We start from the raw sequence: 27545 nt of genomic DNA, 5'->3' as shown, positions 1-27545 counted from the left end.
ATTATTCATTAGTATTTACTATGCATGACTACTGATTTCTAGCTGTTTCCTATAATGGGCCTTCTTTTCTACTTGTGGGACTTCACCACATGTAGAAACAACTTTATACATTCTTCTCTAGACTTGCGAAGCTATATACACTTGTCATTCAACTGTTTTACAGTTAAATCCTACTTTTCAGTGAATTCCGGTGGTTTGAAACACTGGTTTCAAGTGAACTAACTCTATTTCAAGGATTTGTGCAGTGTACAACATCCTTTCTAGACTAGAGACTTACATTTTGATGTCTTTTACACTTGTTCTCTCACTATTCTGTGATATTCATTAGTATTTGCTCTGAATGCCTACTGATTTCTAGCTGTTTCCTATAATGGGCCTTCTTTTCTCCTTGTGGGACTTCACCACATGTAGAAACTACTTTATACACTCTTCTCTAGACTTGCGAAGCTATGTAAACTTGTCTTTCAACTGTTTTACAGTTAAATACTACTTTTCAGTGAATTCTGCTGGTTTGAAACACTGGGTTCATGGGAACTAACTATATTTCAAGGATTTCTGCAGTGTACAACATCCTTTCTAGACTAGAGACTTACATTTTGATGTCTTTTACATTTGTTCTCTCACTATTCTGTTATATTCATTAGTATTTGCTCTGAATGACTACTGATTTCTAGCTGTTTCCCATAATGTGCCTTCTTTTCTACTTGTGGGACTTCACCACATGTAGAAACAACTTTATACATTCTTCTCTGAACTTGGAACGCTATACACACTTGTCTTTCAACTGTTTTACAGTTAAATACTACTTTTCAGTGAATTCTGCTGGTTTCAAACACTGGTTTCATATGAACTAACTCTATTTCAAGGATTTCTGCAGTGTAAAACATCCTTAACAGACTAGAGACTTACATTTTGGTGTCTTTTACATTTGTTCTCTCACTATTCTGTTATATTCATTAGTATTTGCTCTGAATGACTACTGATTTCTAGCTGTTTCCTATAATGGGCCTTCTTTTCTACTTGTGGGACTTCACCACATGTAGAAACTACTTTATACACTCTTCTCTAGACTTGCGAAGCTATGTAAACTTGTCTTTCAACTGTTTTACAGTTAAATACTACTTTTCAGTGAATTCTGTTGGTTTGAAACACTGGTTTCATGTGAACTAACTCTATTTCAAGGATTTGTGCAGTTTACAACATCCTTTCTAGACTAGAGACTTACATTTTGATGTCTTTTACACTTGTTCTCTCACTATTCTGTGATATTCATTAGTATTTCCTCTGAATTACTACTGATTTCTAGCTGTTTCCTATAAAGGGCCTTCTGCTCTACTTGTGGGACTTCACCACATGTAGAAACAACTTTATACACTCTTCTCTGGACTTGTGAAGCTATATACACTTGTCTTTCAACGTTTTTACAGTTAAATACTACTTTTCAGGAATTCTGGTGGTTTGAAACACTGGTTTCATGTGAACTAACTCTATTTCAAGGATTTCTGCAGTGTAAAACATCCTTTCCAGACTAGAGACTTACTTTTTGGTGTCTTTTACACTTGTTCTCTCACTATTCTGTTATATTCATTAGTATTTGCTCTGAATGACTACTGATTTGTAGCTGTTTCCCATAATGGGCCTTCTTTTCTACTTGTGGGACTTCACCACCTGTAGAAACAACTTTATACACTCTTCTCTGAACTTGAGAGCTATACACACTTGTCTTTCAACTGTTTTACAGTTGAATACTACTTTTCAGTGAATTCTGGTGGTTTCAAACACTGGTTTCATGTGAACTAACTCTATTTCAAGGATTTGTGCAGTTTACAACATCCTTTCTAGACTAGAGACTTACATTTTGATGTCTTTTACACTTGTTCTCTCACTATTCTGTTATATTCATTAGTATTTGCTCTGAATGACTACTGATTTCTAGCTGTTTCCCATAATGGGCCTTCTTTTCTACTTGTGGGACTTCACCACATGTAGAAACAACTTTATACATTCTTCTCTGAACTTGGAACGCTATACACACTTGTCTTTCAACTCTTTTACAGTTGAATACTACTTTTCAGTGAATTCTGCTGGTTTCAAACACTGGTTTCATATGAACTAACTCTATTTCAAGGATTTCTGCAGTGTAAAACATCCTTAACAGACTAGAGACTTACATTTTGGTGTCTTTTACACTTGTTCTCTCACTATTCTGTATTATTCATTAGTATTTCCTATGCATGACTACTGATTTCTAGCTGTTTCCTATAATGGGCCTTCTTTTCTCCTTGTGGGACTTCACCACATGTAGAAACTACTTTATACCCTCTTCTCTAGACTTGCGAAGCTATGTAAACTTGTCTTTCAACTGTTTTACAGTTAAATACTACTTTTCAGTGAATTCTGCTGGTTTGAAACACTGGGTTCATGGGAACTAACTATATTTCAAGGATTTCTGCAGTGTACAACATCCTTTCTAGACTAGAGACTTACATTTTGATGTCTTTTACATTTGTTCTCTCACTATTCTGTTATATTCATTAGTATTTGCTCTGAATGACTACTGATTTCTAGCTGTTTCCCATAATGGGCCTTCTTTTCTACTTGTGGGACTTCACCACATGTAGAAACAACTTTATACATTCTTCTCTGAACTTGGAACGCTATACACACTTGTCTTTCAACTGTTTTACAGTTAAATACTACTTTTCAGTGAATTCTGCTGATTTCAAACACTGGTTTCATATGAACTAACTCTATTTCAAGGATTTCTGCAGTGTAAAACATCCTTAACAGACTAGAGACTTACATTTTGGTGTCTTTTACACTTGTTCTCTCACTATTCTGTATTATTCATTAGTATTTCCTATGCATGACTACTGATTTCTAGCTGTTTCCTATAATGGGCCTTCTTTTCTACTTGTGGGACTTCACCACATGTAGAAACAACTTTATACATTCTTCTCTAGACTTGCGAAGCTATATACACTTGTCATTCAACTGTTTTACAGTTAAATCCTACTTTTCAGTGAATTCCGGTGGTTTGAAACACTGGTTTCAAGTGAACTAACTCTATTTCAAGGATTTGTGCAGTGTACAACATCCTTTCTAGACTAGAGACTTACATTTTGATGTCTTTTACACTTGTTCTCTCACTATTCTGTGATATTCATTAGTATTTGCTCTGAATGCCTACTGATTTCTAGCTGTTTCCTATAATGGGCCTTCTTTTCTCCTTGTGGGACTTCACCACATGTAGAAACTACTTTATACACTCTTCTCTAGACTTGCGAAGCTATGTAAACTTGTCTTTCAACTGTTTTACAGTTAAATACTACTTTTCAGTGAATTCTGCTGGTTTGAAACACTGGGTTCATGGGAACTAACTATATTTCAAGGATTTCTGCAGTGTACAACATCCTTTCTAGACTAGAGACTTACATTTTGATGTCTTTTACATTTGTTCTCTCACTATTCTGTTATATTCATTAGTATTTGCTCTGAATGACTACTGATTTCTAGCTGTTTCCCATAATGTGCCTTCTTTTCTACTTGTGGGACTTCACCACATGTAGAAACAACTTTATACATTCTTCTCTGAACTTGGAACGCTATACACACTTGTCTTTCAACTGTTTTACAGTTAAATACTACTTTTCAGTGAATTCTGCTGGTTTCAAACACTGGTTTCATATGAACTAACTCTATTTCAAGGATTTCTGCAGTGTAAAACATCCTTAACAGACTAGAGACTTACATTTTGGTGTCTTTTACATTTGTTCTCTCACTATTCTGTTATATTCATTAGTATTTGCTCTGAATGACTACTGATTTCTAGCTGTTTCCTATAATGGGCCTTCTTTTCTACTTGTGGGACTTCACCACATGTAGAAACTACTTTATACACTCTTCTCTAGACTTGCGAAGCTATGTAAACTTGTCTTTCAACTGTTTTACAGTTAAATACTACTTTTCAGTGAATTCTGTTGGTTTGAAACACTGGTTTCATGTGAACTAACTCTATTTCAAGGATTTGTGCAGTTTACAACATCCTTTCTAGACTAGAGACTTACATTTTGATGTCTTTTACACTTGTTCTCTCACTATTCTGTGATATTCATTAGTATTTCCTCTGAATTACTACTGATTTCTAGCTGTTTCCTATAAAGGGCCTTCTGCTCTACTTGTGGGACTTCACCACATGTAGAAACAACTTTATACACTCTTCTCTGGACTTGTGAAGCTATATACACTTGTCTTTCAACGTTTTTACAGTTAAATACTACTTTTCAGGAATTCTGGTGGTTTGAAACACTGGTTTCATGTGAACTAACTCTATTTCAAGGATTTCTGCAGTGTAAAACATCCTTTCCAGACTAGAGACTTACTTTTTGGTGTCTTTTACACTTGTTCTCTCACTATTCTGTTATATTCATTAGTATTTGCTCTGAATGACTACTGATTTGTAGCTGTTTCCCATAATGGGCCTTCTTTTCTACTTGTGGGACTTCACCACCTGTAGAAACAACTTTATACACTCTTCTCTGAACTTGAGAGCTATACACACTTGTCTTTCAACTGTTTTACAGTTGAATACTACTTTTCAGTGAATTCTGGTGGTTTCAAACACTGGTTTCATGTGAACTAACTCTATTTCAAGGATTTGTGCAGTTTACAACATCCTTTCTAGACTAGAGACTTACATTTTGGTGTCTTTTACACTTGTTCTCTCACTATTCTGTATTATTCATTAGTATTTCCTATGCATGACTACTGATTTCTAGCTGTTTCCTATAATGGGCCTTCTTTTCTACTTGTGGGACTTCACCACATGTAGAAACAACTTTATACATTCTTCTCTAGACTTGCGAAGCTATATACACTTGTCATTCAACTGTTTTACAGTTAAATCCTACTTTTCAGTGAATTCCGGTGGTTTGAAACACTGGTTTCAAGTGAACTAACTCTATTTCAAGGATTTGTGCAGTGTACAACATCCTTTCTAGACTAGAGACTTACATTTTGATGTCTTTTACACTTGTTCTCTCACTATTCTGTGATATTCATTAGTATTTGCTCTGAATGCCTACTGATTTCTAGCTGTTTCCTATAATGGGCCTTCTTTTCTCCTTGTGGGACTTCACCACATGTAGAAACTACTTTATACACTCTTCTCTAGACTTGCGAAGCTATGTAAACTTGTCTTTCAACTGTTTTACAGTTAAATACTACTTTTCAGTGAATTCTGCTGGTTTGAAACACTGGGTTCATGGGAACTAACTATATTTCAAGGATTTCTGCAGTGTACAACATCCTTTCTAGACTAGAGACTTACATTTTGATGTCTTTTACATTTGTTCTCTCACTATTCTGTTATATTCATTAGTATTTGCTCTGAATGACTACTGATTTCTAGCTGTTTCCCATAATGTGCCTTCTTTTCTACTTGTGGGACTTCACCACATGTAGAAACAACTTTATACATTCTTCTCTGAACTTGGAACGCTATACACACTTGTCTTTCAACTGTTTTACAGTTAAATACTACTTTTCAGTGAATTCTGCTGGTTTCAAACACTGGTTTCATATGAACTAACTCTATTTCAAGGATTTCTGCAGTGTAAAACATCCTTAACAGACTAGAGACTTACATTTTGGTGTCTTTTACATTTGTTCTCTCACTATTCTGTTATATTCATTAGTATTTGCTCTGAATGACTACTGATTTCTAGCTGTTTCCTATAATGGGCCTTCTTTTCTACTTGTGGGACTTCACCACATGTAGAAACTACTTTATACACTCTTCTCTAGACTTGCGAAGCTATGTAAACTTGTCTTTCAACTGTTTTACAGTTAAATACTACTTTTCAGTGAATTCTGTTGGTTTGAAACACTGGTTTCATGTGAACTAACTCTATTTCAAGGATTTGTGCAGTTTACAACATCCTTTCTAGACTAGAGACTTACATTTTGATGTCTTTTACACTTGTTCTCTCACTATTCTGTGATATTCATTAGTATTTCCTCTGAATTACTACTGATTTCTAGCTGTTTCCTATAAAGGGCCTTCTGCTCTACTTGTGGGACTTCACCACATGTAGAAACAACTTTATACACTCTTCTCTGGACTTGTGAAGCTATATACACTTGTCTTTCAACGTTTTTACAGTTAAATACTACTTTTCAGGAATTCTGGTGGTTTGAAACACTGGTTTCATGTGAACTAACTCTATTTCAAGGATTTCTGCAGTGTAAAACATCCTTTCCAGACTAGAGACTTACTTTTTGGTGTCTTTTACACTTGTTCTCTCACTATTCTGTTATATTCATTAGTATTTGCTCTGAATGACTACTGATTTGTAGCTGTTTCCCATAATGGGCCTTCTTTTCTACTTGTGGGACTTCACCACCTGTAGAAACAACTTTATACACTCTTCTCTGAACTTGAGAGCTATACACACTTGTCTTTCAACTGTTTTACAGTTGAATACTACTTTTCAGTGAATTCTGGTGGTTTCAAACACTGGTTTCATGTGAACTAACTCTATTTCAAGGATTTGTGCAGTTTACAACATCCTTTCTAGACTAGAGACTTACATTTTGATGTCTTTTACACTTGTTCTCTCACTATTCTGTTATATTCATTAGTATTTGCTCTGAATGACTACTGATTTCTAGCTGTTTCCCATAATGGGCCTTCTTTTCTACTTGTGGGACTTCACCACATGTAGAAACAACTTTATACATTCTTCTCTGAACTTGGAACGCTATACACACTTGTCTTTCAACTCTTTTACAGTTGAATACTACTTTTCAGTGAATTCTGCTGGTTTCAAACACTGGTTTCATATGAACTAACTCTATTTCAAGGATTTCTGCAGTGTAAAACATCCTTAACAGACTAGAGACTTACATTTTGGTGTCTTTTACACTTGTTCTCTCACTATTCTGTATTATTCATTAGTATTTCCTATGCATGACTACTGATTTCTAGCTGTTTCCTATAATGGGCCTTCTTTTCTCCTTGTGGGACTTCACCACATGTAGAAACTACTTTATACCCTCTTCTCTAGACTTGCGAAGCTATGTAAACTTGTCTTTCAACTGTTTTACAGTTAAATACTACTTTTCAGTGAATTCTGCTGGTTTGAAACACTGGGTTCATGGGAACTAACTATATTTCAAGGATTTCTGCAGTGTACAACATCCTTTCTAGACTAGAGACTTACATTTTGATGTCTTTTACATTTGTTCTCTCACTATTCTGTTATATTCATTAGTATTTGCTCTGAATGACTACTGATTTCTAGCTGTTTCCCATAATGGGCCTTCTTTTCTACTTGTGGGACTTCACCACATGTAGAAACAACTTTATACATTCTTCTCTGAACTTGGAACGCTATACACACTTGTCTTTCAACTGTTTTACAGTTAAATACTACTTTTCAGTGAATTCTGCTGATTTCAAACACTGGTTTCATATGAACTAACTCTATTTCAAGGATTTCTGCAGTGTAAAACATCCTTAACAGACTAGAGACTTACATTTTGGTGTCTTTTACACTTGTTCTCTCACTATTCTGTATTATTCATTAGTATTTCCTATGCATGACTACTGATTTCTAGCTGTTTCCTATAATGGGCCTTCTTTTCTACTTGTGGGACTTCACCACATGTAGAAACAACTTTATACATTCTTCTCTAGACTTGCGAAGCTATATACACTTGTCATTCAACTGTTTTACAGTTAAATCCTACTTTTCAGTGAATTCCGGTGGTTTGAAACACTGGTTTCAAGTGAACTAACTCTATTTCAAGGATTTGTGCAGTGTACAACATCCTTTCTAGACTAGAGACTTACATTTTGATGTCTTTTACACTTGTTCTCTCACTATTCTGTGATATTCATTAGTATTTGCTCTGAATGCCTACTGATTTCTAGCTGTTTCCTATAATGGGCCTTCTTTTCTCCTTGTGGGACTTCACCACATGTAGAAACTACTTTATACACTCTTCTCTAGACTTGCGAAGCTATGTAAACTTGTCTTTCAACTGTTTTACAGTTAAATACTACTTTTCAGTGAATTCTGCTGGTTTGAAACACTGGGTTCATGGGAACTAACTATATTTCAAGGATTTCTGCAGTGTACAACATCCTTTCTAGACTAGAGACTTACATTTTGATGTCTTTTACATTTGTTCTCTCACTATTCTGTTATATTCATTAGTATTTGCTCTGAATGACTACTGATTTCTAGCTGTTTCCCATAATGTGCCTTCTTTTCTACTTGTGGGACTTCACCACATGTAGAAACAACTTTATACATTCTTCTCTGAACTTGGAACGCTATACACACTTGTCTTTCAACTGTTTTACAGTTAAATACTACTTTTCAGTGAATTCTGCTGGTTTCAAACACTGGTTTCATATGAACTAACTCTATTTCAAGGATTTCTGCAGTGTAAAACATCCTTAACAGACTAGAGACTTACATTTTGGTGTCTTTTACATTTGTTCTCTCACTATTCTGTTATATTCATTAGTATTTGCTCTGAATGACTACTGATTTCTAGCTGTTTCCTATAATGGGCCTTCTTTTCTACTTGTGGGACTTCACCACATGTAGAAACTACTTTATACACTCTTCTCTAGACTTGCGAAGCTATGTAAACTTGTCTTTCAACTGTTTTACAGTTAAATACTACTTTTCAGTGAATTCTGTTGGTTTGAAACACTGGTTTCATGTGAACTAACTCTATTTCAAGGATTTGTGCAGTTTACAACATCCTTTCTAGACTAGAGACTTACATTTTGATGTCTTTTACACTTGTTCTCTCACTATTCTGTGATATTCATTAGTATTTCCTCTGAATTACTACTGATTTCTAGCTGTTTCCTATAAAGGGCCTTCTGCTCTACTTGTGGGACTTCACCACATGTAGAAACAACTTTATACACTCTTCTCTGGACTTGTGAAGCTATATACACTTGTCTTTCAACGTTTTTACAGTTAAATACTACTTTTCAGGAATTCTGGTGGTTTGAAACACTGGTTTCATGTGAACTAACTCTATTTCAAGGATTTCTGCAGTGTAAAACATCCTTTCCAGACTAGAGACTTACTTTTTGGTGTCTTTTACACTTGTTCTCTCACTATTCTGTTATATTCATTAGTATTTGCTCTGAATGACTACTGATTTGTAGCTGTTTCCCATAATGGGCCTTCTTTTCTACTTGTGGGACTTCACCACCTGTAGAAACAACTTTATACACTCTTCTCTGAACTTGAGAGCTATACACACTTGTCTTTCAACTGTTTTACAGTTGAATACTACTTTTCAGTGAATTCTGGTGGTTTCAAACACTGGTTTCATGTGAACTAACTCTATTTCAAGGATTTGTGCAGTTTACAACATCCTTTCTAGACTAGAGACTTACATTTTGATGTCTTTTACACTTGTTCTCTCACTATTCTGTTATATTCATTAGTATTTGCTCTGAATGACTACTGATTTCTAGCTGTTTCCCATAATGGGCCTTCTTTTCTACTTGTGGGACTTCACCACATGTAGAAACAACTTTATACATTCTTCTCTGAACTTGGAACGCTATACACACTTGTCTTTCAACTCTTTTACAGTTGAATACTACTTTTCAGTGAATTCTGCTGGTTTCAAACACTGGTTTCATATGAACTAACTCTATTTCAAGGATTTCTGCAGTGTAAAACATCCTTAACAGACTAGAGACTTACATTTTGGTGTCTTTTACACTTGTTCTCTCACTATTCTGTATTATTCATTAGTATTTCCTATGCATGACTACTGATTTCTAGCTGTTTCCTATAATGGGCCTTCTTTTCTCCTTGTGGGACTTCACCACATGTAGAAACTACTTTATACCCTCTTCTCTAGACTTGCGAAGCTATGTAAACTTGTCTTTCAACTGTTTTACAGTTAAATACTACTTTTCAGTGAATTCTGCTGGTTTGAAACACTGGGTTCATGGGAACTAACTATATTTCAAGGATTTCTGCAGTGTACAACATCCTTTCTAGACTAGAGACTTACATTTTGATGTCTTTTACATTTGTTCTCTCACTATTCTGTTATATTCATTAGTATTTGCTCTGAATGACTACTGATTTCTAGCTGTTTCCCATAATGGGCCTTCTTTTCTACTTGTGGGACTTCACCACATGTAGAAACAACTTTATACATTCTTCTCTGAACTTGGAACGCTATACACACTTGTCTTTCAACTGTTTTACAGTTAAATACTACTTTTCAGTGAATTCTGCTGATTTCAAACACTGGTTTCATATGAACTAACTCTATTTCAAGGATTTCTGCAGTGTAAAACATCCTTAACAGACTAGAGACTTACATTTTGGTGTCTTTTACACTTGTTCTCTCACTATTCTGTATTATTCATTAGTATTTCCTATGCATGACTACTGATTTCTAGCTGTTTCCTATAATGGGCCTTCTTTTCTACTTGTGGGACTTCACCACATGTAGAAACAACTTTATACATTCTTCTCTAGACTTGCGAAGCTATATACACTTGTCATTCAACTGTTTTACAGTTAAATCCTACTTTTCAGTGAATTCCGGTGGTTTGAAACACTGGTTTCAAGTGAACTAACTCTATTTCAAGGATTTGTGCAGTGTACAACATCCTTTCTAGACTAGAGACTTACATTTTGATGTCTTTTACACTTGTTCTCTCACTATTCTGTGATATTCATTAGTATTTGCTCTGAATGCCTACTGATTTCTAGCTGTTTCCTATAATGGGCCTTCTTTTCTCCTTGTGGGACTTCACCACATGTAGAAACTACTTTATACACTCTTCTCTAGACTTGCGAAGCTATGTAAACTTGTCTTTCAACTGTTTTACAGTTAAATACTACTTTTCAGTGAATTCTGCTGGTTTGAAACACTGGGTTCATGGGAACTAACTATATTTCAAGGATTTCTGCAGTGTACAACATCCTTTCTAGACTAGAGACTTACATTTTGATGTCTTTTACATTTGTTCTCTCACTATTCTGTTATATTCATTAGTATTTGCTCTGAATGACTACTGATTTCTAGCTGTTTCCCATAATGTGCCTTCTTTTCTACTTGTGGGACTTCACCACATGTAGAAACAACTTTATACATTCTTCTCTGAACTTGGAACGCTATACACACTTGTCTTTCAACTGTTTTACAGTTAAATACTACTTTTCAGTGAATTCTGCTGGTTTCAAACACTGGTTTCATATGAACTAACTCTATTTCAAGGATTTCTGCAGTGTAAAACATCCTTAACAGACTAGAGACTTACATTTTGGTGTCTTTTACATTTGTTCTCTCACTATTCTGTTATATTCATTAGTATTTGCTCTGAATGACTACTGATTTCTAGCTGTTTCCTATAATGGGCCTTCTTTTCTACTTGTGGGACTTCACCACATGTAGAAACTACTTTATACACTCTTCTCTAGACTTGCGAAGCTATGTAAACTTGTCTTTCAACTGTTTTACAGTTAAATACTACTTTTCAGTGAATTCTGTTGGTTTGAAACACTGGTTTCATGTGAACTAACTCTATTTCAAGGATTTGTGCAGTTTACAACATCCTTTCTAGACTAGAGACTTACATTTTGATGTCTTTTACACTTGTTCTCTCACTATTCTGTGATATTCATTAGTATTTCCTCTGAATTACTACTGATTTCTAGCTGTTTCCTATAAAGGGCCTTCTGCTCTACTTGTGGGACTTCACCACATGTAGAAACAACTTTATACACTCTTCTCTGGACTTGTGAAGCTATATACACTTGTCTTTCAACGTTTTTACAGTTAAATACTACTTTTCAGGAATTCTGGTGGTTTGAAACACTGGTTTCATGTGAACTAACTCTATTTCAAGGATTTCTGCAGTGTAAAACATCCTTTCCAGACTAGAGACTTACTTTTTGGTGTCTTTTACACTTGTTCTCTCACTATTCTGTTATATTCATTAGTATTTGCTCTGAATGACTACTGATTTGTAGCTGTTTCCCATAATGGGCCTTCTTTTCTACTTGTGGGACTTCACCACCTGTAGAAACAACTTTATACACTCTTCTCTGAACTTGAGAGCTATACACACTTGTCTTTCAACTGTTTTACAGTTGAATACTACTTTTCAGTGAATTCTGGTGGTTTCAAACACTGGTTTCATGTGAACTAACTCTATTTCAAGGATTTGTGCAGTTTACAACATCCTTTCTAGACTAGAGACTTACATTTTGATGTCTTTTACACTTGTTCTCTCACTATTCTGTTATATTCATTAGTATTTGCTCTGAATGACTACTGATTTCTAGCTGTTTCCCATAATGGGCCTTCTTTTCTACTTGTGGGACTTCACCACATGTAGAAACAACTTTATACATTCTTCTCTGAACTTGGAACGCTATACACACTTGTCTTTCAACTCTTTTACAGTTGAATACTACTTTTCAGTGAATTCTGCTGGTTTCAAACACTGGTTTCATATGAACTAACTCTATTTCAAGGATTTCTGCAGTGTAAAACATCCTTAACAGACTAGAGACTTACATTTTGGTGTCTTTTACACTTGTTCTCTCACTATTCTGTATTATTCATTAGTATTTCCTATGCATGACTACTGATTTCTAGCTGTTTCCTATAATGGGCCTTCTTTTCTCCTTGTGGGACTTCACCACATGTAGAAACTACTTTATACCCTCTTCTCTAGACTTGCGAAGCTATGTAAACTTGTCTTTCAACTGTTTTACAGTTAAATACTACTTTTCAGTGAATTCTGCTGGTTTGAAACACTGGGTTCATGGGAACTAACTATATTTCAAGGATTTCTGCAGTGTACAACATCCTTTCTAGACTAGAGACTTACATTTTGATGTCTTTTACATTTGTTCTCTCACTATTCTGTTATATTCATTAGTATTTGCTCTGAATGACTACTGATTTCTAGCTGTTTCCCATAATGGGCCTTCTTTTCTACTTGTGGGACTTCACCACATGTAGAAACAACTTTATACATTCTTCTCTGAACTTGGAACGCTATACACACTTGTCTTTCAACTGTTTTACAGTTAAATACTACTTTTCAGTGAATTCTGCTGATTTCAAACACTGGTTTCATATGAACTAACTCTATTTCAAGGATTTCTGCAGTGTAAAACATCCTTAACAGACTAGAGACTTACATTTTGGTGTCTTTTACACTTGTTCTCTCACTATTCTGTATTATTCATTAGTATTTCCTATGCATGACTACTGATTTCTAGCTGTTTCCTATAATGGGCCTTCTTTTCTACTTGTGGGACTTCACCACATGTAGAAACAACTTTATACATTCTTCTCTAGACTTGCGAAGCTATATACACTTGTCATTCAACTGTTTTACAGTTAAATCCTACTTTTCAGTGAATTCCGGTGGTTTGAAACACTGGTTTCAAGTGAACTAACTCTATTTCAAGGATTTGTGCAGTGTACAACATCCTTTCTAGACTAGAGACTTACATTTTGATGTCTTTTACACTTGTTCTCTCACTATTCTGTGATATTCATTAGTATTTGCTCTGAATGCCTACTGATTTCTAGCTGTTTCCTATAATGGGCCTTCTTTTCTCCTTGTGGGACTTCACCACATGTAGAAACTACTTTATACACTCTTCTCTAGACTTGCGAAGCTATGTAAACTTGTCTTTCAACTGTTTTACAGTTAAATACTACTTTTCAGTGAATTCTGCTGGTTTGAAACACTGGGTTCATGGGAACTAACTATATTTCAAGGATTTCTGCAGTGTACAACATCCTTTCTAGACTAGAGACTTACATTTTGATGTCTTTTACATTTGTTCTCTCACTATTCTGTTATATTCATTAGTATTTGCTCTGAATGACTACTGATTTCTAGCTGTTTCCCATAATGTGCCTTCTTTTCTACTTGTGGGACTTCACCACATGTAGAAACAACTTTATACATTCTTCTCTGAACTTGGAACGCTATACACACTTGTCTTTCAACTGTTTTACAGTTAAATACTACTTTTCAGTGAATTCTGCTGGTTTCAAACACTGGTTTCATATGAACTAACTCTATTTCAAGGATTTCTGCAGTGTAAAACATCCTTAACAGACTAGAGACTTTCATTTTGGTGTCTTTTACATTTGTTCTCTCACTATTCTGTTATATTCATTAGTATTTGCTCTGAATGACTACTGATTTCTAGCTGTTTCCTATAATGGGCCTTCTTTTCTACTTGTGGGACTTCACCACATGTAGAAACTACTTTATACACTCTTCTCTAGACTTGCGAAGCTTTGTAAACTTGTCTTTCAACTGTTTTACAGTTAAATACTACTTTTCAGTGAATTCTGTTGGTTTGAAACACTGGTTTCATGTGAACTAACTCTATTTCAAGGATTTGTGCAGTTTACAACATCCTTTCTAGACTAGAGACTTACATTTTGATGTCTTTTACACTTGTTCTCTCACTATTCTGTGATATTCATTAGTATTTCCTCTGAATTACTACTGATTTCTAGCTGTTTCCTATAAAGGGCCTTCTGCTCTACTTGTGGGACTTCACCACATGTAGAAACAACTTTATACACTCTTCTCTGGACTTGTGAAGCTATATACACTTGTCTTTCAACGTTTTTACAGTTAAATACTACTTTTCAGGAATTCTGGTTGTTTGAAACACTGGTTTCATGTGAACTAACTCTATTTCAAGGATTTCTGCAGTGTAAAACATCCTTTCCAGACTAGAGACTTACTTTTTGGTGTCTTTTACACTTGTTCTCTCACTATTCTGTTATATTCATTAGTATTTGCTCTGAATGACTACTGATTTCTAGCTGTTTCCCATAATGGGCCTTCTTTTCTACTTGTGGGACTTTACCACATGTAGAAACAACTTTATACATTCTTCTCTGAACTTGGAACGCTATACACACTTGTCTTTCAACTGTTTTACAGTTGAATACTACTTTTCAGTGAATTCTGCTGGTTTCAAACACTGGTTTCATATGAACTAACTCTATTTCAAGGATTTCTGCAGTGTAAAACATCCTTAACAGACTAGAGACTTACATTTTGGTGTCTTTTACACTTGTTCTCTCACTATTCTGTATTATTCATTAGTATTTCCTATGCATGACTACTGATTTCTAGCTGTTTCCTATAATGGGCCTTCTTTTCTCCTTGTGGGACTTCACCACATGTAGAAACTACTTTATACCCTCTTCTCTAGACTTGCGAAGCTATGTAAACTTGTCTTTCAACTGTTTTACAGTTAAATACTACTTTTCAGTGAATTCTGTTGGTTTGAAACACTGGTTTCATGTGAACTAACTCTATTTCAAGGATTTGTGCAGTGTAAAACATCCTTTCCAGACTAGAGACTTACTTTTTGGTGTCTTTTACACTTGTTCTCTCACTATTCTTTGATATTCATTAGTATTTGCTCTGAATGACTACTGATTTCTAGCTGTTTCCTATACAGGGCCTTCTTTTCTACTTGTGGGACTTCACCAAATGTATAAACTACTTTATACACTCTTCTCTAGACTTGCGAAGCTATATAAACTTGTCTTTCAACTGTTTTACAGTTGAATACTACTTTTCAGTGAATTCCGGAGGTTTGAAACACTGGTTTCATGTGAACTAACTCTATTTCAAGGATTTCTGCAGTGTACAACATCCTTTCTAGACTAGAGACTTACATTTTGATGTCTTTTACATTTGTTCTCTCACTATTCTCTTATATTTATTAGTATTTGCTCTGAATGACTACTGATTTGTAGCTGTTTCCCATAATGGGCCTTCTTTTCTACTTGTGGGACTTCACCACATGTAGAAACAACTTTATACATTCTTCTCTGAACTTGGAACGCTATACACACTTGTCTTTGAACTGTTTTACAGTTGAATACTACTTTTCAGTGAATTCTGCTGGTTTCAAACACTGGTTTCATATGAACTAACTCTATTTCAAGGATTTCTGCAGTGTAAAACATCCTTAACAGACTAGAGACTTACATTTTGGTGTCTTTTACACTTGTTCTCTCACTATTCTGTATTATTCATTAGTATTTCCTATGCATGACTACTGATTTCTAGCTGTTTCCTATAAAGGGCCTTCTGCTCTACTTGTGGGACTTCACCACATGTAGAAACAACTTTATACACTCTTCTCTGGACTTGTGAAGCTATATACACTTGTCTTTCAACGTTTTTACAGTTAAATACTACTTTTCAGGAATTCTGGTGGTTTGAAACACTGGTTTCATGTGAACTAACTCTATTTCAAGGATTTCTGCAGTGTAAAACATCCTTTCCAGACTAGAGACTTACTTTTTGGTGTCTTTTACACTTGTTCTCTCACTATTCTGTTATATTCATTAGTATTTGCTCTGAATGACTACTGATTTGTAGCTGTTTCCCATAATGGGCCTTCTTTTCTACTTGTGGGACTTCACCACCTGTAGAAACAACTTTATACACTCTTCTCTGAACTTGAGAAGCTATACACACTTGTCTTTCAACTGTTTTACAGTTGAATACTACTTTTCAGTGAATTCTGGTGGTTTCAAACACTGGTTTCATGTGAACTAACTCTATGTCAAGGATTTGTGCAGTTTACAACATCCTTTCTAGACTAGAGACTTACATTTTGATGTCTTTTACACTTGTTCTCTCACTATTCTGTGATATTCATTAGTATTTCCTCTGAATTACTACTGATTTCTAGCTGTTTCCTATAAAGGGCCTTCTGCTCTACTTGTGGGACTTCACCACATGTAGAAACAACTTTATACACTCTTCTCTGGACTTGTGAAGCTATATACACTTGTCTTTCCACGGTTTTACAGTTAAATACTACTTTTCAGTGAATTCCGGTGGTTTAAAACACTGGTTTCATGTGAACTAAATCTATTTCAAGGATTTGTGCAGTGTACAACATCCTTTCTAGACTAGAGACTTACATTTTGATGTCTTTTACACTTGTTCTCTCACTATTCTGTGATATTCATTAGTATTTGCTCTGAATGCCTACTGATTTCTAGCTGTTTCCTATAATGGGCCTTCTTTTCTCCTTGTGGGACTTCACCACATGTAGAAACTACTTTATACACTCTTCTCTAGACTTGCGAAGCTATGTAAACTTGTCTTTCAACTGTTTTACAGTTAAATACTACTTTTCAGTGAATTCTGCTGGTTTGAAACACTGGGTTCATGGGAACTAACTATATTTCAAGGATTTCTGCAGTGTACAACATCCTTTCTAGACTAGAGACTTACATTTTGATGTCTTTTACATTTGTTCTCTCACTATTCTGTTATATTCATTAGTATTTGCTCTGAATGACTACGGATTTCTAGCTGTTTCCCATAATGGGCCTTCTTTTCTACTTGTGGGACTTTACCACATGTAGAAACAACTTTATACATTCTTCTCTGAACTTGGAACGCTATACACACTTGTCTTTCAACTGTTTTACAGTTGAATACTACTTTTCAGTGAATTCTGCTGGTTTCAAACACTGGTTTCATATGAACTAACTCTATTTCAAGGATTTCTGCAGTGTAAAACATCCTTAACAGACTAGAGACTTACATTTTGGTGTCTTTTACACTTGTTCTCTCACTATTCTGTATTATTCATTAGTATTTCCTATGCATGACTACTGATTTCTAGCTGTTTCCTATAATGGGCCTTCTTTTCTCCTTGTGGGACTTCACCACATGTAGAAACTACTTTATACCCTCTTCTCTAGACTTGCGAAGCTATGTAAACTTGTCTTTCAACTGTTTTACAGTTAAATACTACTTTTCAGTGAATTCTGTTGGTTTGAAACACTGGTTTCATGTGAACTAACTCTATTTCAAGGATTTGTGCAGTGTAAAACATCCTTTCCAGACTAGAGACTTACTTTTTGGTGTCTTTTACACTTGTTCTCTCACTATTCTTTGATATTCATTAGTATTTGCTCTGAATGACTACTGATTTCTAGCTGTTTCCTATACAGGGCCTTCTTTTCTACTTGTGGGACTTCACCAAATGTATAAACTACTTTATACACTCTTCTCTAGACTTGCGAAGCTATATAAACTTGTCTTTCAACTGTTTTACAGTTGAATACTACTTTTCAGTGAATTCCGGAGGTTTGAAACACTGGTTTCATGTGAACTAACTCTATTTCAAGGATTTCTGCAGTGTACAACATCCTTTCTAGACTAGAGACTTACATTTTGATGTCTTTTACATTTGTTCTCTCACTATTCTCTTATATTTATTAGTATTTGCTCTGAATGACTACTGATTTGTAGCTGTTTCCCATAATGGGCCTTCTTTTCTACTTGTGGGACTTCACCACATGTAGAAACAACTTTATACATTCTTCTCTGAACTTGGAACGCTATACACACTTGTCTTTGAACTGTTTTACAGTTGAATACTACTTTTCAGTGAATTCTGCTGGTTTCAAACACTGGTTTCATATGAACTAACTCTATTTCAAGGATTTCTGCAGTGTAAAACATCCTTAACAGACTAGAGACTTACATTTTGGTGTCTTTTACACTTGTTCTCTCACTATTCTGTATTATTCATTAGTATTTCCTATGCATGACTACTGATTTCTAGCTGTTTCCTATAAAGGGCCTTCTGCTCTACTTGTGGGACTTCACCACATGTAGAAACAACTTTATACACTCTTCTCTGGACTTGTGAAGCTATATACACTTGTCTTTCAACGTTTTTACAGTTAAATACTACTTTTCAGGAATTCTGGTGGTTTGAAACACTGGTTTCATGTGAACTAACTCTATTTCAAGGATTTCTGCAGTGTAAAACATCCTTTCCAGACTAGAGACTTACTTTTTGGTGTCTTTTACACTTGTTCTCTCACTATTCTGTTATATTCATTAGTATTTGCTCTGAATGACTACTGATTTGTAGCTGTTTCCCATAATGGGCCTTCTTTTCTACTTGTGGGACTTCACCACCTGTAGAAACAACTTTATACACTCTTCTCTGAACTTGAGAAGCTATACACACTTGTCTTTCAACTGTTTTACAGTTGAATACTACTTTTCAGTGAATTCTGGTGGTTTCAAACACTGGTTTCATGTGAACTAACTCTATGTCAAGGATTTGTGCAGTTTACAACATCCTTTCTAGACTAGAGACTTACATTTTGATGTCTTTTACACTTGTTCTCTCACTATTCTGTGATATTCATTAGTATTTCCTCTGAATTACTACTGATTTCTAGCTGTTTCCTATAAAGGGCCTTCTGCTCTACTTGTGGGACTTCACCACATGTAGAAACAACTTTATACACTCTTCTCTGGACTTGTGAAGCTATATACACTTGTCTTTCCACGGTTTTACAGTTAAATACTACTTTTCAGTGAATTCCGGTGGTTTAAAACACTGGTTTCATGTGAACTAAATCTATTTCAAGGATTTGTGCAGTGTACAACATCCTTTCTAGACTAGAGACTTACATTTTGATGTCTTTTACACTTGTTCTCTCACTATTCTGTGATATTCATTAGTATTTGCTCTGAATGCCTACTGATTTCTAGCTGTTTCCTATAATGGGCCTTCTTTTCTCCTTGTGGGACTTCACCACATGTAGAAACTACTTTATACACTCTTCTCTAGACTTGCGAAGCTATGTAAACTTGTCTTTCAACTGTTTTACAGTTAAATACTACTTTTCAGTGAATTCTGCTGGTTTGAAACACTGGGTTCATGGGAACTAACTATATTTCAAGGATTTCTGCAGTGTACAACATCCTTTCTAGACTAGAGACTTACATTTTGATGTCTTTTACATTTGTTCTCTCACTATTCTGTTATATTCATTAGTATTTGCTCTGAATGACTACGGATTTCTAGCTGTTTCCCATAATGGGCCTTCTTTTCTACTTGTGGGACTTTACCACATGTAGAAACAACTTTATACATTCTTCTCTGAACTTGGAACGCTATACACACTTGTCTTTCAACTGTTTTACAGTTGAATACTACTTTTCAGTGAATTCTGCTGGTTTCAAACACTGGTTTCATATGAACTAACTCTATTTCAAGGATTTCTGCAGTGTAAAACATCCTTAACAGACTAGAGACTTACATTTTGGTGTCTTTTACACTTGTTCTCTCACTATTCTGTATTATTCATTAGTATTTCCTATGCATGACTACTGATTTCTAGCTGTTTCCTATAATGGGCCTTCTTTTCTCCTTGTGGGACTTCACCACATGTAGAAACTACTTTATACCCTCTTCTCTAGACTTGCGAAGCTATGTAAACTTGTCTTTCAACTGTTTTACAGTTAAATACTACTTTTCAGTGAATTCTGTTGGTTTGAAACACTGGTTTCATGTGAACTAACTCTATTTCAAGGATTTGTGCAGTGTAAAACATCCTTTCCAGACTAGAGACTTACTTTTTGGTGTCTTTTACACTTGTTCTCTCACTATTCTTTGATATTCATTAGTATTTGCTCTGAATGACTACTGATTTCTAGCTGTTTCCTATACAGGGCCTTCTTTTCTACTTGTGGGACTTCACCAAATGTATAAACTACTTTATACACTCTTCTCTAGACTTGCGAAGCTATATAAACTTGTCTTTCAACTGTTTTACAGTTGAATACTACTTTTCAGTGAATTCCGGAGGTTTGAAACACTGGTTTCATGTGAACTAACTCTATTTCAAGGATTTCTGCAGTGTACAACATCCTTTCTAGACTAGAGACTTACATTTTGATGTCTTTTACATTTGTTCTCTCACTATTCTCTTATATTTATTAGTATTTGCTCTGAATGACTACTGATTTGTAGCTGTTTCCCATAATGGGCCTTCTTTTCTACTTGTGGGACTTCACCACATGTAGAAACAACTTTATACATTCTTCTCTGAACTTGGAACGCTATACACACTTGTCTTTGAACTGTTTTACAGTTGAATACTACTTTTCAGTGAATTCTGCTGGTTTCAAACACTGGTTTCATATGAACTAACTCTATTTCAAGGATTTCTGCAGTGTAAAACATCCTTAACAGACTAGAGACTTACATTTTGGTGTCTTTTACACTTGTTCTCTCACTATTCTGTATTATTCATTAGTATTTCCTATGCATGACTACTGATTTCTAGCTGTTTCCTATAAAGGGCCTTCTGCTCTACTTGTGGGACTTCACCACATGTAGAAACAACTTTATACACTCTTCTCTGGACTTGTGAAGCTATATACACTTGTCTTTCAACGTTTTTACAGTTAAATACTACTTTTCAGGAATTCTGGTGGTTTGAAACACTGGTTTCATGTGAACTAACTCTATTTCAAGGATTTCTGCAGTGTAAAACATCCTTTCCAGACTAGAGACTTACTTTTTGGTGTCTTTTACACTTGTTCTCTCACTATTCTGTTATATTCATTAGTATTTGCTCTGAATGACTACTGATTTGTAGCTGTTTCCCATAATGGGCCTTCTTTTCTACTTGTGGGACTTCACCACCTGTAGAAACAACTTTATACACTCTTCTCTGAACTTGAGAAGCTATACACACTTGTCTTTCAACTGTTTTACAGTTGAATACTACTTTTCAGTGAATTCTGGTGGTTTCAAACACTGGTTTCATGTGAACTAACTCTATGTCAAGGATTTGTGCAGTTTACAACATCCTTTCTAGACTAGAGACTTACATTTTGATGTCTTTTACACTTGTTCTCTCACTATTCTGTGATATTCATTAGTATTTCCTCTGAATTACTACTGATTTCTAGCTGTTTCCTATAAAGGGCCTTCTGCTCTACTTGTGGGACTTCACCACATGTAGAAACAACTTTATACACTCTTCTCTGGACTTGTGAAGCTATATACACTTGTCTTTCCACGGTTTTACAGTTAAATACTACTTTTCAGTGAATTCCGGTGGTTTAAAACACTGGTTTCATGTGAACTAAATCTATTTCAAGGATTTGTGCAGTGTACAACATCCTTTCTAGACTAGAGACTTACATTTTGATGTCTTTTACACTTGTTCTCTCACTATTCTGTGATATTCATTAGTATTTGCTCTGAATGCCTACTGATTTCTAGCTGTTTCCTATAATGGGCCTTCTTTTCTCCTTGTGGGACTTCACCACATGTAGAAACTACTTTATACACTCTTCTCTAGACTTGCGAAGCTATGTAAACTTGTCTTTCAACTGTTTTACAGTTAAATACTACTTTTCAGTGAATTCCGGAGGTTTGAAACACTGGTTTCATGTGAACTAACTCTATTTCAAGGATTTCTGCAGTGTACAACATCCTTTCTAGACTAGAGACTTACATTTTGTTGTCTTTTACATTTGTTCTCTCACTATTCTCTTATATTTATTAGTATTTGCTCTGAATGACTACTGATTTGTAGCTGTTTCCCATAATGGGCCTTCTTTTCTACTTGTGGGACTTCACCACATGTAGAAACAACTTTATACATTCTTCTCTGAACTTGGAACGCTATACACACTTGTCTTTGAACTGTTTTACAGTTGAATACTACTTTTCAGTGAATTCTGCTGGTTTCAAACACTGGTTTCATATGAACTAACTCTATTTCAAGGATTTCTGCAGTGTAAAACATCCTTAACAGACTAGAGACTTACATTTTGGTGTCTTTTACACTTGTTCTCTCACTATTCTGTATTATTCATTAGTATTTCCTATGCATGACTACTGATTTCTAGCTGTTTCCTATAAAGGGCCTTCTGCTCTACTTGTGGGACTTCACCACATGTAGAAACAACTTTATACACTCTTCTCTGGACTTGTGAAGCTATATACACTTGTCTTTCAACGTTTTTACAGTTAAATACTACTTTTCAGGAATTCTGGTGGTTTGAAACACTGGTTTCATGTGAACTAACTCTATTTCAAGGATTTCTGCAGTGTAAAACATCCTTTCCAGACTAGAGACTTACTTTTTGGTGTCTTTTACACTTGTTCTCTCACTATTCTGTTATATTCATTAGTATTTGCTCTGAATGACTACTGATTTGTAGCTGTTTCCCATAATGGGCCTTCTTTTCTACTTGTGGGACTTCACCACCTGTAGAAACAACTTTATACACTCTTCTCTGAACTTGAGAAGCTATACACACTTGTCTTTCAACTGTTTTACAGTTGAATACTACTTTTCAGTGAATTCTGGTGGTTTCAAACACTGGTTTCATGTGAACTAACTCTATGTCAAGGATTTGTGCAGTTTACAACATCCTTTCTAGACTAGAGACTTACATTTTGATGTCTTTTACACTTGTTCTCTCACTATTCTGTGATATTCATTAGTATTTCCTCTGAATTACTACTGATTTCTAGCTGTTTCCTATAAAGGGCCTTCTGCTCTACTTGTGGGACTTCACCACATGTAGAAACAACTTTATACACTCTTCTCTGGACTTGTGAAGCTATATACACTTGTCTTTCCACGGTTTTACAGTTAAATACTACTTTTCAGTGAATTCCGGTGGTTTAAAACACTGGTTTCATGTGAACTAAATCTATTTCAAGGATTTGTGCAGTGTACAACATCCTTTCTAGACTAGAGACTTACATTTTGATGTCTTTTACACTTGTTCTCTCACTATTCTGTGATATTCATTAGTATTTGCTCTGAATGCCTACTGATTTCTAGCTGTTTCCTATAATGGGCCTTCTTTTCTCCTTGTGGGACTTCACCACATGTAGAAACTACTTTATACACTCTTCTCTAGACTTGCGAAGCTATGTAAACTTGTCTTTCAACTGTTTTACAGTTAAATACTACTTTTCAGTGAATTCTGCTGGTTTGAAACACTGGGTTCATGGGAACTAACTATATTTCAAGGATTTCTGCAGTGTACAACATCCTTTCTAGACTAGAGACTTACATTTTGATGTCTTTTACATTTGTTCTCTCACTATTCTGTTATATTCATTAGTATTTGCTCTGAATGACTACGGATTTCTAGCTGTTTCCCATAATGGGCCTTCTTTTCTACTTGTGGGACTTTACCACATGTAGAAACAACTTTATACATTCTTCTCTGAACTTGGAACGCTATACACACTTGTCTTTCAACTGTTTTACAGTTGAATACTACTTTTCAGTGAATTCTGCTGGTTTCAAACACTGGTTTCATATGAACTAACTCTATTTCAAGGATTTCTGCAGTGTAAAACATCCTTAACAGACTAGAGACTTACATTTTGGTGTCTTTTACACTTGTTCTCTCACTATTCTGTATTATTCATTAGTATTTCCTATGCATGACTACTGATTTCTAGCTGTTTCCTATAATGGGCCTTCTTTTCTCCTTGTGGGACTTCACCACATGTAGAAACTACTTTATACCCTCTTCTCTAGACTTGCGAAGCTATGTAAACTTGTCTTTCAACTGTTTTACAGTTAAATACTACTTTTCAGTGAATTCTGTTGGTTTGAAACACTGGTTTCATGTGAACTAACTCTATTTCAAGGATTTGTGCAGTGTAAAACATCCTTTCCAGACTAGAGACTTACTTTTTGGTGTCTTTTACACTTGTTCTCTCACTATTCTTTGATATTCATTAGTATTTGCTCTGAATGACTACTGATTTCTAGCTGTTTCCTATACAGGGCCTTCTTTTCTACTTGTGGGACTTCACCAAATGTATAAACTACTTTATACACTCTTCTCTAGACTTGCGAAGCTATATAAACTTGTCTTTCAACTGTTTTACAGTTGAATACTACTTTTCAGTGAATTCCGGAGGTTTGAAACACTGGTTTCATGTGAACTAACTCTATTTCAAGGATTTCTGCAGTGTACAACATCCTTTCTAGACTAGAGACTTACATTTTGATGTCTTTTACATTTGTTCTCTCACTATTCTCTTATATTTATTAGTATTTGCTCTGAATGACTACTGATTTGTAGCTGTTTCCCATAATGGGCCTTCTTTTCTACTTGTGGGACTTCACCACATGTAGAAACAACTTTATACATTCTTCTCTGAACTTGGAACGCTATACACACTTGTCTTTGAACTGTTTTACAGTTGAATACTACTTTTCAGTGAATTCTGCTGGTTTCAAACACTGGTTTCATATGAACTAACTCTATTTCAAGGATTTCTGCAGTGTAAAACATCCTTAACAGACTAGAGACTTACATTTTGGTGTCTTTTACACTTGTTCTCTCACTATTCTGTATTATTCATTAGTATTTCCTATGCATGACTACTGATTTCTAGCTGTTTCCTATAAAGGGCCTTCTGCTCTACTTGTGGGACTTCACCACATGTAGAAACAACTTTATACACTCTTCTCTGGACTTGTGAAGCTATATACACTTGTCTTTCAACGTTTTTACAGTTAAATACTACTTTTCAGGAATTCTGGTGGTTTGAAACACTGGTTTCATGTGAACTAACTCTATTTCAAGGATTTCTGCAGTGTAAAACATCCTTTCCAGACTAGAGACTTACTTTTTGGTGTCTTTTACACTTGTTCTCTCACTATTCTGTTATATTCATTAGTATTTGCTCTGAATGACTACTGATTTGTAGCTGTTTCCCATAATGGGCCTTCTTTTCTACTTGTGGGACTTCACCACCTGTAGAAACAACTTTATACACTCTTCTCTGAACTTGAGAAGCTATACACACTTGTCTTTCAACTGTTTTACAGTTGAATACTACTTTTCAGTGAATTCTGGTGGTTTCAAACACTGGTTTCATGTGAACTAACTCTATGTCAAGGATTTGTGCAGTTTACAACATCCTTTCTAGACTAGAGACTTACATTTTGATGTCTTTTACACTTGTTCTCTCACTATTCTGTGATATTCATTAGTATTTCCTCTGAATTACTACTGATTTCTAGCTGTTTCCTATAAAGGGCCTTCTGCTCTACTTGTGGGACTTCACCACATGTAGAAACAACTTTATACACTCTTCTCTGGACTTGTGAAGCTATATACACTTGTCTTTCCACGGTTTTACAGTTAAATACTACTTTTCAGTGAATTCCGGTGGTTTAAAACACTGGTTTCATGTGAACTAAATCTATTTCAAGGATTTGTGCAGTGTACAACATCCTTTCTAGACTAGAGACTTACATTTTGATGTCTTTTACACTTGTTCTCTCACTATTCTGTGATATTCATTAGTATTTGCTCTGAATGCCTACTGATTTCTAGCTGTTTCCTATAATGGGCCTTCTTTTCTCCTTGTGGGACTTCACCACATGTAGAAACTACTTTATACACTCTTCTCTAGACTTGCGAAGCTATGTAAACTTGTCTTTCAACTGTTTTACAGTTAAATACTACTTTTCAGTGAATTCTGCTGGTTTGAAACACTGGGTTCATGGGAACTAACTATATTTCAAGGATTTCTGCAGTGTACAACATCCTTTCTAGACTAGAGACTTACATTTTGATGTCTTTTACATTTGTTCTCTCACTATTCTGTTATATTCATTAGTATTTGCTCTGAATGACTACGGATTTCTAGCTGTTTCCCATAATGGGCCTTCTTTTCTACTTGTGGGACTTCACCACATGTAGAAACAACTTTATACATTCTTCTCTGAACTTGGAACGCTATACACACTTGTCTTTCAACTGTTTTACAGTTGAATACTACTTTTCAGTGTATTCTGCTGGTTTCAAACACTGGTTTCATGTGTACTAACTCTATTTCAAGGATTTCTGCAGTGTAAAACATCCTTAACAGACTAGAGACTTACATTTTGGTGTCTTTTACACTTGTTCTCTCACTATTCTGTATTATTCATTAGTATTTCCTATGCATGACTACTGATTTCTAGCTGTTTCCTATAATGGGCCTTCTTTTCTACTTGTGGGACTTCACCACATGTAGAAACAACTTTATACATTCTTCTCTAGACTTGCGAAGCCATATACACTTGTCTTTCAACTGTTTTACAGTTATATCCTACTTTTCAGTGAATTCCGGTGGTTTGAAACACTGGTTTCATGTGAACTAACTCTATTTCAAGGATTTGTGCAGTGTACAACATCCTTTCTAGACTAGAGACTTACATTTTGATGTCTTTTACACTTGTTCTCTCACTATTCTGTGATTTTCATTAGTATTTGCTCTGAATGACTACTGATTTCTAGCTGTTTCCCATAATGGGCCTTCTTTTCTACTTGTGGGACTTCACCACATGTAGAAACAACTTTATACATTCTTCTCTGAACTTGGAACGCTATACACACTTGTCTTTCAACTGTTTTACAGTTAAATACTACTTTTCAGTGAATTCTGCTGGTTTCAAACACTGGTTTCATATGAACTAACTCTATTTCAAGGATTTCTGCAGTGTAAAACATCCTTAACAGACTAGAGACTTACATTTTGGTGTCTTTTACATTTGTTCTCTCACTATTCTGTTATATTCATTAGTATTTGCTCTGAATGACTACTGATTTCTAGCTGTTTCCTATAATGGGCCTTCTTTTC

The sequence above is a fragment of the Cnephaeus nilssonii genome (assembly GCF_951640355.1).
Source record: "Cnephaeus nilssonii genome assembly, chromosome: 14".
Classification (NCBI taxonomy): domain Eukaryota; kingdom Metazoa; phylum Chordata; class Mammalia; order Chiroptera; family Vespertilionidae; genus Cnephaeus; species Cnephaeus nilssonii.
Note: the sequence above shows the minus strand (reverse complement) of the source record.